General features: G+C 39.3%; 1 long non-coding RNA gene across 2 annotated transcripts in view; it reads left to right on the plus strand.

Annotated features, from left to right (window-relative positions):
• LOC141520876 (uncharacterized) overlaps positions 1-15843 on the plus strand; it is an 84899-nt gene extending 69056 nt beyond the window's left edge. For both annotated transcript variants that reach the window (XR_012477785.1, XR_012477784.1), the window contains exon 4: positions 15784-15843. This is a non-coding gene — a long non-coding RNA (uncharacterized LOC141520876). The remainder of the gene's footprint in view (positions 1-15783) is intronic.
• The last annotated feature ends 902 nt before the right edge of the window (positions 15844-16745 follow it).

Consider the following 16745-nt stretch of genomic DNA (forward strand, 5'->3'; position numbering starts at 1 on the left):
CTAATACCATAATTCAGATATTATCTCTGGGTGTCAAGGGAGAGTCAAAAATTTTTACATGAATTTTTCAGATTGTGGGGACACCACCAAACCCCATGATGTGGAATAAACTTAAGCTTTTACAAAGGGATATTACTTAGAGGATGCAAGAAAAACAAACATTTCTCCCCAGCACCACAGGGGTACACTTTTTTTCCAATTCCATTTGAGCCTCTGGGGAAAGTGAGTTTATATATTACATTTGGTTCTACCAAGTTAACATCCACACAGAGAGCTGCTGCTAAATGAGTTCCCATCTCAGCTATACCAGACAAGGTCTTGTCAGTCATTTTTTGATCCTTAGAGCATGGATGCTGAGTTGGCCACAAATTCTATGTTGGGGGATGATGGGATATCATTCTTCCTTCACCTAAAAGAGAAAAGAACAATTGTGAACACACAAAAAAGAAACTAGTCTTGTATTTACAGGGTCACATGGCAACTTCAACAGGAAAGGCCTCTCAAATTACAGCATTGTCTCTCTCATCAGGGAAGGAGCCAAACCTAGAGAAGAGAAGCCAAAAGACACCTCCCATTCCAGTTACACAGACAGTCAAAAAGGTTTCTCCTAATCATATGGTGAGCAGACTGAAACCATTTACAGAATGTCATTTACACATGCTCTGATATCTCTCTGGGACATGTGTGCTATGTACCATCAGGACTCTGCCAGACGAGTCCTCATCTCTCCATGTTGGGGACACAACATCAGAGGCTCTCTGAAAGTGCTCCAACCTTGTTATACCTATTTATGACTACAATTATCTCTTCCACATCACAAAGTTAGGGCCCCCCTTAGCATTCTGGAAAATCTGAATAAAACTCTTTGACCTTCCTTTTGTACTAGAGAAGTCTGAATTATTCTGTTGTTAAAAGAAAAATGTTGATATTATAGAATACTATACATATATTTAGCATGTCTGAATTTCTAGACTTTTTCTGTGTCATCTACTGGTCTTCTTGTTTTGTTGACTTCTGAAAAACTGCCAAAAAATCCAATTTAATTTTTTATGCTGATGCATGATATATATATATAGAAACCTCAATGGGGAAAGTTGATGTGTAAGAGATGTGTAAGAGTCCAAAGAGCTATCCAGTGATGAAGGATAATAGAATCCTATTGGGAAAACATTGAAAGGCCTGATATCTAGTCCAACCCCCTCATGTTACAAATGAGAAATTTTAGGCCTGCAGAAATGAAGTGACCTGCCTAAATCATACAGATTTAAGTGACAAAGCAGGTTCCAATTCCAGGTTCTCCCTCTCCAGAGTCAATTTGTTTTTCCATTATACCATACCAAAACACATACACACATACAATACAAATACATACATACCTATATGCATATGCACACACACACACACACACACACACACACACACAGTGATTTGGCAGTGTTGTACATGGTGGGACTCGGTTTCCCCTTGTCCCCCTCTTACTATTCCACATCAAATCAATTTCACTAATGATAAACCAGCCCAGACCAGAAATGATGAACTATATATTGTATGCCTCTGGTAGAAGGTAAGCTCCATGAGTGGAGAGACTATTTATTTCTGTGTTTTTGTCCTCAGCACCTAGAACGGCTCCTAAAATATAGGATTATTTATATGGATTTTTTTTTAAGGAACAGAATTTGCTAGAGTGGGACCTGTTGCCTTAGTTTTACTATTCAAATCCTGATTAATGTGTTCTTTTCTAGTTATCTAGACTTGTGGCAGTAGAAGGAGCTGGCAATATTACTTCCATATCTACATGCACAATGATAGAATTTAGAATAGATTGGGAAATAAGATAGTTTTTTTTGGTGACAGTCTTGAAGTCTCCTAATCATTTTCATGTGTATTTTCTTTACTTTTTTTCTTTTATTTTAGGTTTTTGCAAGGCAAATGGGGTTAAGTGGCTTGCCCAAGGCCACACAGCTAGGTAATTATTAAGTATCTGAGACCGGATTTGAACCCAGGTACTCCTGACTCCAATGCCGGTGCTTTATCTGCTACGCCACCTAGCCGCCCCTTCATGTGTATTTTCAATAGGGATCAAATGGATTCCATCAGCCAGTCAATCTGTGTAAGAGACTGTAGTATGTGGGAATGCTGTAAAATTTCATCACCTGGTGTCCTCTAGCACTAGAGCATTATTTACTGGAGTGGGAGTGGACCAGGGACTTAGGAGGATATTTAAGCACTTGTATTTGGTTTAATAAATGGAGAACTAGGAGAACTTTAAGGAGAACTTGTCATCCTTGTCTCCCTTGCCTCCCGCCCCTTCAACATTTGCCTGGATAAGGATAAGTTAGCTGGCAGGAACCTAACACTTCTTGAGCAGCTAGTCTAACAGGAACATAACAAATCTGGTCTTGGAGTCAGGAGAATTGGGAGTACTTGCCTCAGACGCTTGACTCTTACTAATTCTGTGACCATGGGGCAAGTCACTTAACACATTTCTTGCTTCTGGACAATCTCCAGTGGTCCTGATTCATATCTGGCCACTGGACCCAGATGACTCTGGAGGAGAAAGTAAGACTGATGACTTAGCACAGACCCCCTTACCCTTAAATCTTCTTCAAAAATGGATAAACATCATCATCATCATCATCATTATTATAATGTGTTACTGTGCTAAGCACTGGGGATACAAAGAATGACAAAAGACAGACCCTGTAGCCTCAAGAAGCTTACAATCTAATGGAGAGTCTACAAATACATGCAAATAAATTACATTCAAGATAAAAAGGAAATAATCAACAGAAGGAAGTAACTGGGATGAAGGGGATGAGGAAACACTTCCTTCAGGTGGTAAAATACTTTTTAGATTTCTTTTAATATATATGTATATATATATATATATTCATGTGTGTGTTTGTGTGTGAGTAGGTATGCATGCATATATATACACATTTCCCCAATTATATATTAATTTTAAAAAAATTTTGTAATTATTCATTACACAAAAATTAAATTATTTAACATTGTTTTTAGTTAAAGTTTTAAATTCTCAATTTTATCTCTCTCCCTTTCCATACTCTGAGAAGGTAAGCAATCTGATATAGGTTATATATACATATATATATATGTATTCATATAAAACATTCCATATTAGTATTTTTTTTAACAAGGCAATTGGGATTAAGTAACTTGCCCAACTAATATCAAGTATCTGAGTTCAAATTTGAACTCAGGTCTTCCTGATTCCAGGGCCAGTGCTCTATCCACTATAGTCATTTTATACAAGAAGATTTGAATAAAAGAAAGAAAATGAAAAATAGCATGCTTCCATCTGTATTCAAACAATATCAGTTTTTCTCTGGAGGCTTCATCATTAGGCCTTTAGGGTTTTCTTGGATCATTATATTGCCAAGAAAAGCTAAGTCATCCACTGTTCTTCATTGAACAATATTGAAGGTACTATGTACAACAATCTCCTGGTCTCCTGGTTCTGCTCATCTCATTTTTCATCAGTTGATGTATGTCTTTCCAGGTTTTTCTGAAAACTTGTCATTTTTTATAACAACAATATTCTGTCACAATCATATACTACAATTTGTTCAGCCATTCCTCAATTGATGGTCATTGTTTTGATTTCTAAATCTTAGCCACCCTAAAAAGAGTCACTATAAATATTCTTGTACAAATAGGTCCTTTCTCCTTCTCTTTTTCGTTTTTGGGATATAGACCTAGCAATGGAAGAAGGTGGGATTTTGCTTAGGACTTAAAAAAAAAGTCATGAAATCCAGGAGATGGAGATGAGGTGGGAGATCCAATGTAATGATTAGAGGTGAGAGATGCAGTTTCTCATTTGAGCCAATAGTAAGGAAGCCAGAGTCAGTAGGTTGCAGGAATCACCATAAATACACCCAGAACAAAGTACAGAGAAGAGAAGAAATTCACTTTACCCGGGGTCTACTCAAGAAATGAGCCTAGCAAGAAAGACAGTCCAAAGAGCTATCCAGAGATGGAGCATAATAGAATCCTACCGGGAAAACATTGAGAAGCCTGATATCTAGTCCAACCCCCTCATGTTACAACTGAGAAATTTTAGAAATGAAGTGACCTGCCTAAATCATACAGATTTAAGTGACAAAGCAGAAATTTCAATTCCGGGTTCTCCCTCTCCAGAGTCAATTTGTTTTTCCATTATACCATACCAAAACACATACATACACACATACAATACACATACATACATACCTATATGCATATGCACACACACAGTGATTTGGCAGTGTTGTATATGGTGGGACTCGGTTTTCCCTTGCCCCCCCCCTACTATTCCACATAAAAATCAGAGTTTCACTAATGATAGACCAGCCCAGACCAGAAATGATGAACCTACAAGGATGGAGCAGGCCATCAGGGACCATCTTAACAACTGGAATTGGAGGGAATTGAAGCAGGTGAGGCAGAGACATTGTTGGGAGATTTGACAATAGAAAGGCAGACAGGCAGCAGTATCTGGAATGTTTGGCAACAGTTACTGGAACCTAGTTATGGGTGGAGTTTGGAATAAGAGGTGAGGTAGGATTCTAGCTTTAGAGGTAGGAAACCAGGACAGGGATTCAATCAATCAGTAACCATTTATTAAGCCCCTACTGCTTGCCAGACACTGTACATTCTGGGATAGATATAAGAAGCAAAAGATAAGTCCTGCCCTCAAGATGCCTACAATCTAATAGAGGTGAGAGGAGACAATATAAGAGCAAGTGTCCACAAACAAGCTATATACGGTATAAATGGGAAATAATCAATAGAGAAAACACTAGAATTAAGATATGAAAAGGGTAAGACAGGTGCCCAGTGGCTAGGGATTTAGTTACAAGGAACAGAGTAAGAATCCATTGACTGGAACCAAAGTCCAATGTCAGAGGAAGAACAAAGAGCCAGGGTGAACTGAGCAATCAATCAATCAATAAGTATTGATTAAATACCTCCTGTATTCAGGTAATATGTTTGGAGTTGGGGATGCAAAGATAAAAATGAAACTGCCCCTGTTCTCAAGGAGCTTATTATATTCAGAGGTAAGCAATATGAAAACACACACACACACGCATAATAGCAAAAGTAAGCATATAGGTAATTATGTGTATACTAAATAAGCATATACCCACGCATAAGCTCTTAACAAATATTATCTAATTTGATCCTCACAACCACCCTGTGAAGTGGGTGCTATTTTTCCCATTTTACAGATGAAGAAGCTGAGGCAGCCAGAAGTTAATTGACTTGTCCTGAGTCATGTAGCTAGTAATTATCTAGTTTTGAGCTCAGGTCTTCTCGGCTGTAGACACAACACCCTATTGCTGTACCACCGAGCTGCCCCCAAAGTATCTTTATTCACTTCTCTAATGACAAGATTAGTCCTTGAACCTGAAGTGAGGCTAAGTTTACTGGTAAGGGTTCCATGGTCACATCTGTGACCCACAGTAATTATGAAGAGACAGGCAGGGATTCAAAACACCTTGCATCCTTGGTTTCACAAATTCATTATCTTCTTCAATTCTTAACCACACATCTTGTGGCTAGTCTTAAATATAACAAAATATATTTTACTACAAGAATAGAGTTTTGCCAACCACATATGGAAGCAATCATGTGCATAGCTTAGGAAACGTCTAAGATTTCCTTCTGTTTCAGATAATTCATAGGATCATTTCTTTAGATCAGGAATGGATCCCAGAGCCCATCAAGTACAACCCCTCATTTTACAAATGAGGAGACTGAGGCTGAGAGATTAAAGGTCTTACTCAGGGAAAAAAAAGGACTTGCTCAGGCTCATACAATTAATAAATGTTTGAAGAAGGGTTCAAACTCAGGTCTTCTTGGATTCTGTATACCACTAGCTCTCTCTAGTTTCTGGGGAATGCAGGTAAATTTAATACATGCTTGTTTATTAGTTAATTGAAACCTTCCCAACCTTTCTTTTTAAAATTTTCTGTGGGCACTTTGTCTTTGTACATTTATTATTCTACCTAGACATCCTCCAGGGAAGCAGCCCTCAATTTTCAACATATCAATACCAGCTTCTGGCAAGCTGCACCCAATAGGCAAGTTAGCCTTTGAACCCTGGTCTTGTATTCAGTCCAGTTCCCTAGCTCTGAAAGTCATCATCCAGGGAAGCAGCTCCTGTGGAGAAAGAGTCAGTCATCCCTCACCAACTGTCAACCAGTTTTGCCCTTCTGGGCAGGTAAGCCTGTATCCAAGAACCATAGCAGGTGGCCTGGGTCAATTAAAGCAATGCTATCTACAGCACTATCTTCAACTGACCTTGAAGACCTGGAGAGGAAAATTGTCTCTACCAAAGTCCTTAATATTGAAAAAAGGGTTCAATATCAGAAACATATATTTCATCCTTGGAACTTATTTAAAAATAAAAGATGGGAGGGGGTGGAGCCAAGATGGTAACAGGAGAAGAGCCTCTACTAGGTGTTCTCTTCATAATATTTCAAAAATCATAAAATTATGACTAAATTTTCAAGAGATAGAATTCACAGAGGGATCTGGTGAGGCTATTCTCCAGACCAAGGTAACCTGGAAAGTAATGGAAAGGCTCCCCTCCGTTAGAGGGGCTGCCCACCAGAGTAAAGGAACTTCAGCCTCACAGAGGCAGCCCCAGGGTGCCTGGGAGCCATGGCTCATGGCAGCAAGGGCAGTATCCTGTCTTAAACCTTGGGGAGCACGGGGCACAATTTGGAAGATCAGTGGAGGTGGGGAGGGGAGCTCTGCCAGAGTGAGTATATGAAGCCCAGGCAACTGAGCCTGGGGATTGGGGAGATACTTCTGAGGTCTGTCCCCTGTACCTGGAACAGGACTCTGAGGCTCTGACCACATTCAGAGCCTGATCACAGTATAGGCCCCCCAAAGAATAGCAGGGCCCCCCAACCTCAGCCCTGTGGCAGAGGGATGCGCTTGTGGTCATTCACAGACTAGGAGGGAAGACAGAGCTTCATATACTGAGATCCTTGTAGGGGGACCATCCCAATAATACTCAAAAGCTCAGGAAGCACCCCAAAACCAGGTACATTCTGGGGAAATGAGTAAACAGAGAAAAAAGAGGAACACCATTGAGAAATACATTGTCTATGATCCCAAGAAGGATCAAAATACTCCATCTGAAGATGAGGAAGTACAAGCTTCTGCATCTAAAGACTCCAAGAAAAATGGAAATTGGGCTTTGGCTATGACAGAGCTCAAAAAAAGATTTTGAAAATTGGGAAGATCGAAGAAAAACTGGGAAAAGAAATGAGAAAGATGCAGGAAAAACAAGAAAAAGAATTCAGCAGCTTAGTCAATGAGATCCAAAAAAAGTTGAAGAAAATAATATGTTAAAAACTAGTATAAGTCAAATGGAAAAAACAGTTCAAAAAGTTATTGAGGAGAAGAATGCTTTAAAAAGCAGAATTGGCCAGATAGAAAAAGAGATAAGAAAGCTCACTGAGGAAAACAAATCCTTCAGATGCAGAATGGAGCTAAAGGAAGCTTTATTAGAAGTCAAGACACAATACTTCAACACCAAAAGAATGAAAAATTAGAAGAAAATGTGAAACATCTCATTGAAAAAACAACTGATCTGGAAAACAGATTCAGGAAAGATAATTTAAAAATTATTGGGATACCTGAAAGTCATGATCAGGAAAAGAGCCTTGATCCCATTTTTAAAGAATTACTACAGGAAAATTGCCCATATATCCTAGAAGGAGAGGGCAAAATAGAAATTGAGAGAATCCACCAATCTCACCCAGAAAGAGATCAAAAAAAAAAAAAACAAACCCCAGGAATATTATAGCCAAGTTCCAGAACTACCAAGTCAAAGAGGAAATATTACAAGTAGCCAGAAGGACACAATTCAAATATCATGGAGCTGCAGTCAGGATCACAGAGGACTTAGCAGCAACTACATTAAGGGCTTGTAGGGCTTGGAATATAATATTCTGGAAGTCAAAAGAGCTTGGAATGCAACCGAGAATCAACTATCCAGCAAAACTGAACATCCTCTTCCAGGGGAAAAGATAGACTTTCAATCAAACGGGAATTTCATTTGTTCCTGTTGAAACAACCAGAGCTGAACAGAAAGTTTGATCTTCAAATACAGGTGAAGCATAGAGAGTGGAGGAGAGGGGTAAAATATGAGGGACTTAATGATTATGAACTGCATGTATTCCTACATAGAAAAATGATACTGATAATACTCATATGAACCTTCTTATTTAATAGAGCAGGTAGAAGGAGCTTTTATAGATGAAGCACAGGAGAGCTGAATTTGAAGAAATAATATATTGTAAAAATAGATTCAATGGCTAAAAGGGAAATGTAATGGGAGTAAAAGAAAAGAGAGCTGGAATAGGCTAAGATATTTCATACAATAAGGTTTCTTTTTAAAGCAATAAGCTATTGCAATGATATGGAAGAGGGAAGGCAAGGGTGGAATGAAGCAACCTTCGCTCTCATCAGAGGTGGCTAGGAGAGGAAACAGCATATATACTCAATGGGGTATAGGCATCTGGAATAAGAAGGAGAGAAGGGGGACAGGGGGAAGGGGGAGGATGTGAGTGATGGAGGAGAGGGTGGACCCTGGGGGGAGAGTGGTCAGATATAACACATTTTATTTTTCACTTCTTGCAAGGGGCTAGGACTGGATGGCCTGTCCGGGACCACAGGACCAGGTGGTTGCTGGGCCTTAGGGGTGGTATGCGGGCTTGGGGCCTTTTGATCCCAGGGCAGGTGATCACTCTGCTGAGCCACTCAGCCACCCTTCAGCACATTTAAGAAGAGGGACAGAGTGAAAGGAGAGAGAAAATGTAGTATATAGTAGTGGAGAGGTATGAATGGAGGGAGTTTCGATCAGCAATGGCAACAGTGGAAAAATATGGAAGTAGCTTTTGTAATGGACTTCTCATAAATAATGTGATCCACCTGTGACAGAGCTGGTAGTGTTGGAACATAGACTGAAGCACATTTTTTGAATTTTATTTTGTTCTCTTTCCTTTACATTATTGTTCATGAGGGTCTATATTTGGGGGGTGGTATTATGTTTACTCTTAACCAAGAATATTTTAGTAATGTATAAAAAACATCATTTGCATAAAATTTTATATATATATATATATATATATATATATATATATATATATATATAACAAAAAAATAAAAGATGCATCACCAGATTCTTTTCTTGGTCATCCTAAGGATTTGAGATTTTTGTATTTGGTCACAGCTGAAACCTCTCACCATGCATTATTCTCTCCTTTCCCATTGGAATGCAAGTTCCTTGAAAGCAGGTCCTTCTCTCTATTTTTCTGTTTTTACTTCTAGTTCTTATCTCAATGCTTTCTTTAGTAAACACTTAACAAATGTTCATTCATTCATTTATTCATTCATATGTCCTCTCCTGTCTACTTGTGGCTCCCTTGTAAGACTATAAGCTCATGAGGGCAGGGAATGTTACATTTTTTTTTTGTTCACTGCTCCCAAAGCATCAACTTGCATATGATAATTGCCTATAACTCTTTATTGAATCACATAGTCTTGAGCCATGGGATTTATTGGGGGGGGAGGGGAAGTGAGAATGGAATTATTGTTTCTTTACCAGTTTTTCTTTTTCTTTGCTTAGCTATTTTCTGGCACACCGGCTGTCTGATAGCAGTCTATTCCCAGAAGTTCAGTTAAAACGAATCTTTTCATCCATCCTCCTTCCACCCCCACCATCCTCTTTGCTTTCAGCCGTGCAGCTGAAGAGCTTTGGAATTTTCCAAGTGTGACAGGCAAAACAGAGATGGGATCCAAGGAACCTGCCTCCAAATTGGGCCCCAGCCCCATCACACTCTGGCACTAGAACAACACCCCCCCTATCCTCCTTATTCCTACCCTTCCCCTGCCCAGGAGATGAGCGGGCACACTCAGCAATCAACCCCGGGTGCCGGAAAGCATGATGTTTTTTCCTTCTCTAGGAATGGAACTGTCTCACTGAAGGCTGAAGGGAGACCCGATAAACAAACACTCGCACATGGAGACCCAGGGCTTTGCCAAATTATGCAAAACATTCTTCTCGATTTTTATCTCGCTAATCAGCTCTCAGGCTGATTAGTCACAGACTGGGACTCACCTGGGGAATTCTGTCTCTGGCTTTCACTTCTGGCAGAGAAGCTCTGTTTTCCTTGTGGCAGCTGCCCTGGGAGGGGAGGGGGAGACAACTGAGTAACCAAGGAGAGAAGGTTTAGCCTGGCAGCATTGGCCCCAGGCCTCTCCCAGATCTCTGAAGGAAACCTCTCTGGGCTTTAGCCCTAAAATGATGTGAACTTTCCCTCCCTCCCCACCTTAGAGGAAACAGAACAGGAAATCATTGAACATGAGTCTCTGGAAAGGAACCATTGTCAAAGGCCATTTAAATCAAAGCTGAGCTTGGTCAATGAGACCCCTGACCAGAAGACACTCATCACTTGAGGAGGCAGCACAGTCCAATTCGGATAGGTCTGTTTGGAGGGAAGATTTCTGTTGTATTCAGCTCTAGTCTACTTCTCTACAATTTCTACCCATTGTTCCCAGTTGGGGAGCTTGTGATACCCCTTGAAAAGAAGCTCTCATACCCATGTACTGCCCCCCACCCCCTACAAGTCTTCCCTTTATCCTAAACATCCCCAGTTCTTTCAACTAACTTCTGGTGGCAGTCCCTTGTCTTTTCGTCATCTTGGTCCCCTGCTCCAGTATAGATTTATAGCCTTCCTAAAATGGTAGGAGATAAGCAAAATGTGTGAGGAGTGCCGTATTCTAAAACCCAGTTGGTATAAGGCAAGAGGACTAGGACCCCCCAAATTAAGATTTTAGCGATGTGTTATTTACTTGGCCACTCCAGAATATAGTTTCCTCATCTGCAGAATTAGGGGATTGGACTTCATGTTGTTCAGTCATTTTATCCTTCTGCCCAACAACCCTCATTTTAAAAGGTCTTAATAATTTTTAAGAGTATAAAGGGGGCCGAGACTAAAAAAGCTTGAGAAACAAACTGGTTTTTATTTTTACATATAATATGGGAAAATAAAATACTAAATTTAATATTTTCAAAAAGAAATAAACTGTATAACAGTAGCTGCTTTGTCTGGTCACATTTTCATTATCTGTTAACACCTTAATGGGGTTACATAGGTACTTGGGGAGGACTAGCACCTCTGCTGTGAAGCTTACCAAGTCCTTTTCAGGCAACTCATCTACCTTTCTTAACTCTCATCTGTGGCCCCAAAAGGTAACATATTTTAGTGAACTGACTAAACCGAGCTGAGGGTAAATGATAAATCTTAAACCTGTCAGTGAGTGGGGGATGTCTATTCTAAGCATGGAGAACTTTCCCCAGTGGAATAGGTGATTGAAAAGAATTTGTTCTAAGGGTCATGAAGGCATCTGAAACAGGTTCTGTGGAGTTTGGTCAGACATGGAAGACACCAAGGTCATCCACTGCAACCTTAGTCATCCTGACTTTTTTCTTGCCACTGGACTTCAATGTCTCTGGAAAAGCAAATGAGGTTGATGACTGTACAATTCTGCCTCACTTAAATCCAATTCATACAGGAGTCATCACCTTGATGGCATTGGTTCTCTTCAAAAAGTGAATGACAGGGGTGGCTAGGTGGCACAGTGGATAGAGCACCAGCCCTGGAGTCAGGAGGACCCGAGTTCAAATTCAGCCTCAGACATTTAATAATTACCCAGCTGTGGCCTTGGGCAAGCCACTTAACCCCATTGGCTTACAAAAAAACTAAAAAAAAAGTGAATGATGAACAATAGCTTAGCAAAAGTTAGTTGAGTCAGTCAAGGAACAAGAAATCAAATATTGTAGAAGTACTTGGTGATAGAAAGTGAGGACAGTTTTGCTTTTTTTCTTCTATTATCTAGTGACTTATTTTGACCTCTGTGACTCACCCCTTGTTTTGAGGTATATTCTTTAGAATTAAAATTATGGTCAATTCTAAATTAGCACTGTTGCTATTGCTACTGTGGCTTATAGTCTACTGCAATTTTAAGTACAATTCTTATTTTGGGAAACTCCTTTCCTAAGCAGAAGAAATTTGTATTAAATAGTATTGATTATTATATGTATTAGTTTAAAAAATAATATATTTTTATTTTCTCCAGTTATCTGTTAAAACATTTTTAAAAGTTTTGAGTTCCAGATTCTATCCCTCCCAACCCTATCCCCATCTCTGAGACAGAAAGAAATAAGATATAGGTTATATAAATATATGCAATCATGTAAAGCATTTCTACATTAGTCATTTTATACAAGAAGACAAATAAAAGAAGAATAAAAGAAAGTGAAAAATCAGCTTGTTTCAGTCTATTTCAAACAATATCAGTTCTTTCTTTGGAGGCATAGAATACTTCATCATTAGTCTTTTGGAATTGTCTTGAATCATTGCATTGCTGAGAATAGTTAGGTCATTCACAGTTTATCATACAATTTTGCTGTTACTATATACAGTGTTCTCCTGGTTCTGGACACTTTGCATCAGTTGACATAGGTCTTTTCAGGTTTTTTTAAAATCATCCTGCTCCTCATTTTTTTATAGCACAATAATATTCCACCACAATCAATAGCCATTCCTCAATGATGGGCATATCATATGCATTATAATCTTTTTTGCTTGTATATTGGTTTTCTTTGCAGCACTGACTCTAGTAGCTTCATAACTTTCTTGTCTAAAGTGAAACAAATTTTTTTTTGCTCCTTTTAACTTTTGCAAAAATTCATCCTGCTCTCCTTTCTTTTCCACTCTCCCTTCCTCTCCCTCCACTCCCCTCCCCTCCCCCCCCCTAAAAATATCCCCCAGCAATAGCTCTGGTCTGGGTCATTCTTAGTATATTTATTAGGATGTATGTGTTTCCTTTTTAGACTTCAGAGATTTGAAATCATTTAGGATTAGACAATGGAAGGAAACAAAGGAATGATGTAAGGGTGCAGCCTCTCAGGTGTAATTGAATCATTTTCTGTCTTTTAAAGAATCTAAGGCTTTGAATAGTACTTTTGCACTTGGAAAAAGTCAGGAAAGACAATCAGAAGTGACCACAAATTTGCCCAGAGAACCCTCCCCCCACTTCAGTATTTTCTTTAATCACTCATTTTCATGAACCAATAAGAAATTCTTAAAACAACTGAGAAACTGACTGGCAAGAGCTAGGTGATGATCCCTGGTGTGGACATGGGCTCTGTAATGACTTTACTCTAGGTTAGAGCTTCCCATTTTCACAGGACAATAGAGTTACACAACAACCAGGCTTCTGAAGCTCAAAGCTGCTTGACATACCAGTAATCCTTTAAGAATAAACTCTAGCTGAATCTGAAGATGCCTGTAGCTGCCAGAAGCCAGTGATCAGCTCAAGGGGATGGAATGGAAGCTGCAGCCTCACTCGGGTCTTTCTGAACAATCTCCTGTCCAGCTTATTGTGTTTGCTGGTATCCTTTTCCTTTACCCACCCGTAAGTCTGTAGAAACTATAATATCTCATCTTCATCGTACTCCTGTTTGAGCAGCTGAAGAACATTTTCTTCCTCTCTGCTCCCTTTTAGGATCTTCTCTTCCCAATAAATCATTTTTTATTCCTCAGACAATAAATGGTTTACATTGGTGATTGAGCTGTTTAATTTCAGGGCTCTTTAGAGAACTAGGGGTCATTCGTCTGAATATGACCTTGCCTGTGAACCTAGCCTTTAGCTAGGAAGAACTGTTGAAAGAAAAAGCTATAATGCCTCATCTGCCTCCTGACTGCCTAAGAGAAGACAAATTTAGACTTCTGCTAATCATTTGTGGTAGAGTGTAGCTCACATGTGTGGGGAGATTTGGGGGGAGGAGGGAAGTTCAGAGGGAACTTCACTTGAGTATATAAATGCCTTTGGTAATCATTGTTTGAGTCTACTGATTGAATATTAAAGGGAAGAATGGGGAGGAATTAGGGGGGGTCCATGAAGATACCAGGAGGAGTTACCAACAGGATTGTTCCTAGGGTAGCAGTTAACTGAACCCCAAACCATGAATGCATGGTTAAGTTGGAGGTGTAACCACATGGGTGGTCCTGTATCTGATGAGATAAGCAGAATCCCAAGATAATTCATTTCTCAAAATAGTAACTAATAATAATAATATCTAAAATTATATAAGGCTTATTATATGCTAGACCCCATGCTAAGCACTTTACAAATACTATCACATTTGATCTTCATAACAGTCATGGGAGGTTATTATCTCTCCATTTAACAGCTGAGGAGACTGAGGTAAACAGATTAAATGACTTGCCCACTACTAAGTGCCTAGGGTAAGATTTGAACACAGGTCTTCCTGACTCCTGTGGGGCAGTTATATGATAGAATGGGTAAGTGCTAGCCCTGGTCCATCTCCAATTGTCCTAATTCTTATCTTGCCACTGGACCCAGATGGCTCTGAAGGAGAAAGTGAGGCTAGAGACTTAGCACAGCCCAGCCTCAGTCAAATCCAATTCGTGTGCTTGTCTCATCACCTACCTGATATCAGGGTCCTCTTTGAGAAAGAAGGACAAAATCTCACACACCTGGTCAGGAATGTTAATCTTTCTGAGTTCAAATCTGACCTCAGACATTTACTAGCTGTGCAATCCTAGGCAAATCATTTAATCCTGTTTGCCTCAATCTGCAAAAATAAGCTGGAGGAAAAATTGCAAATATCTCCAGTAACTTCATCAAGAAAACCCCAAATGGGGGTATGAACAGTTAGAGATGATTGCAACAACTGAATAACAACTTCCTGACTATAGGCCCATCACTCTATCCAATGGGAAATCTATGTGCCTTTATTATTGATTATATGTTATATTTAGGTGAACAAAGTAAATCATACCCTCAATAGTTTTCCCCTTAGACAATAAGCCCCTACATTTGAGGTCAATAAGAGTCAAAGATCAATCACAATTATGAGAGGATGGTCCGTCAACTAGGCTCTTTTCTTTGCCCAATTAGCTCTCAGAAAAGATTATCCCCCTATCTTTGGCCAAATAGTGCTCACAAATCTTCAAGAACACTTTAAAAATGAGATAAGTCATTAATAAGAACTGATGTTACCAATGAAGCCTTTTCACTATATAGGCAAGAGAAATCTAGCCTCAGATTGCATTGCTGCCAAAGACTTCTTTTGAATTTAACTGCATATGACTATTCCTACAGGCATGAAAAAAATTCTGCCAGCCTAGAAGAAAGTGTCTCTCACTCAGAAGTACCCAAGGGTATCAAGAACCGAATTCACACCCTGAACATATGATATTCATTTGAGATCCATTTGACCATGATTAATTTCTGCAATATAGCATGTCTTCCTTCCTTCCATCTTTATTTTTTTCTTTCTTTCTGAAGAATCAGGTTAAGGACAAAGATGGAATAAAGGAACTGTGATAAAATAAATAGGGATCCAAATTCTCCCTTCATTTTAGATCATTTTATAGATGAAAAAACTGAGGCCATGGAATGAGAATGATTTACCCAATGACACAGGGTTAATAGGCATCAAAAAGCAAGATTGAAAGCCTGAATCTCTAACCCTTTCCATAGTGCTTTGCTGCAGTTTTGCTTCAGTTAACCGTGGCTGTGTCACACCTGTTACTCCGTGTGAGTGCCACCTTTGGGCATGCATTCCCCAGATTGCTATTCTATATTCTCTTGGATCCTGCTTGGGACTTGGTTTTGGGAAGAATACAAGTAATTTTTTCCAGTACCCTGAAGCTTTTTATTGTTGTTTAGGTTTTTCCAGTGCCTCGGGCAATCAAATTTACAGAAATGGAGCCAACAGAGAAAAATAAGGTGGAGTCCTCTCTAATGTACAATAATGCTAGGAACTCAGGGGCGGGGGGAACAGGATTGCTCAATTGGGCAACCAGAAATAGCCTCTGTATGCTGAGTTATGCCTGGTAGGAGACCAGGAGAGATTCTAGAGATTTCTTATGGACTTCTGATTCTGAAGGAATCTAAGCAATTAATACTTTCCATTTCACAACAATGGGAAGGTACATTTCAAAATACTGGATTTTTCCCTCTTATTTAATCTAGTGTTGCTTTACTTGCCTAAGATTCATATAAATTTACATGTGCTTACTTAAAACCTATAATTACAAGACTATAAACTTAAAAAAATTATCATAATTGTATTGGCCCTGATATAAGGAAAAGAATGGACTTGAAATGTACAATAGGTAGATAGTAGCCTCCTTTAGCTCCAATTCACCTAGTCTCAAGACTGCAAGAGGAGGAGAAAGGAGGAGAGGGACCTGGAAGCTTTTGTTTTTTCTTTTTTCTTTATAAAGGTTATAGTTGGGAAAAGGAATACTTCTCTGATTTGGTCCCTGAAATTAAAGATAACCCTGCCTCCCAGGGAGAATAAAACCAGGGTCACATCTAAGATCTGAAGGAGAGTGAAGAGCCTTAAACTAAACTCAACATCCATAGGCTCATTCTGGGTCTAAATGAAACCCAGAAAAGAGTTGGCAAGTTCAAAGACTCTGGTGTTGTTATTGTTAGTCCTCTGTTTCTGAAAAAGACATAATAGGGTCAAATATTTAAGTAAGGCAGAGTCACACAAAAGTCATCAGCTTAATTTTCTTTTCTAGAGTCCAGTGGCAAAACAAAAGTCAAGACTACAGATGGTCCAGAATGCAGTGCAGTGGATATCCTTGGCATCTTCAGTGTCTGATCATCACCTTGCTTCA

Source organism: Macrotis lagotis, chromosome 1 (assembly GCF_037893015.1).
Source record: "Macrotis lagotis isolate mMagLag1 chromosome 1, bilby.v1.9.chrom.fasta, whole genome shotgun sequence".
Lineage (NCBI taxonomy): Eukaryota > Metazoa > Chordata > Mammalia > Peramelemorphia > Peramelidae > Macrotis > Macrotis lagotis.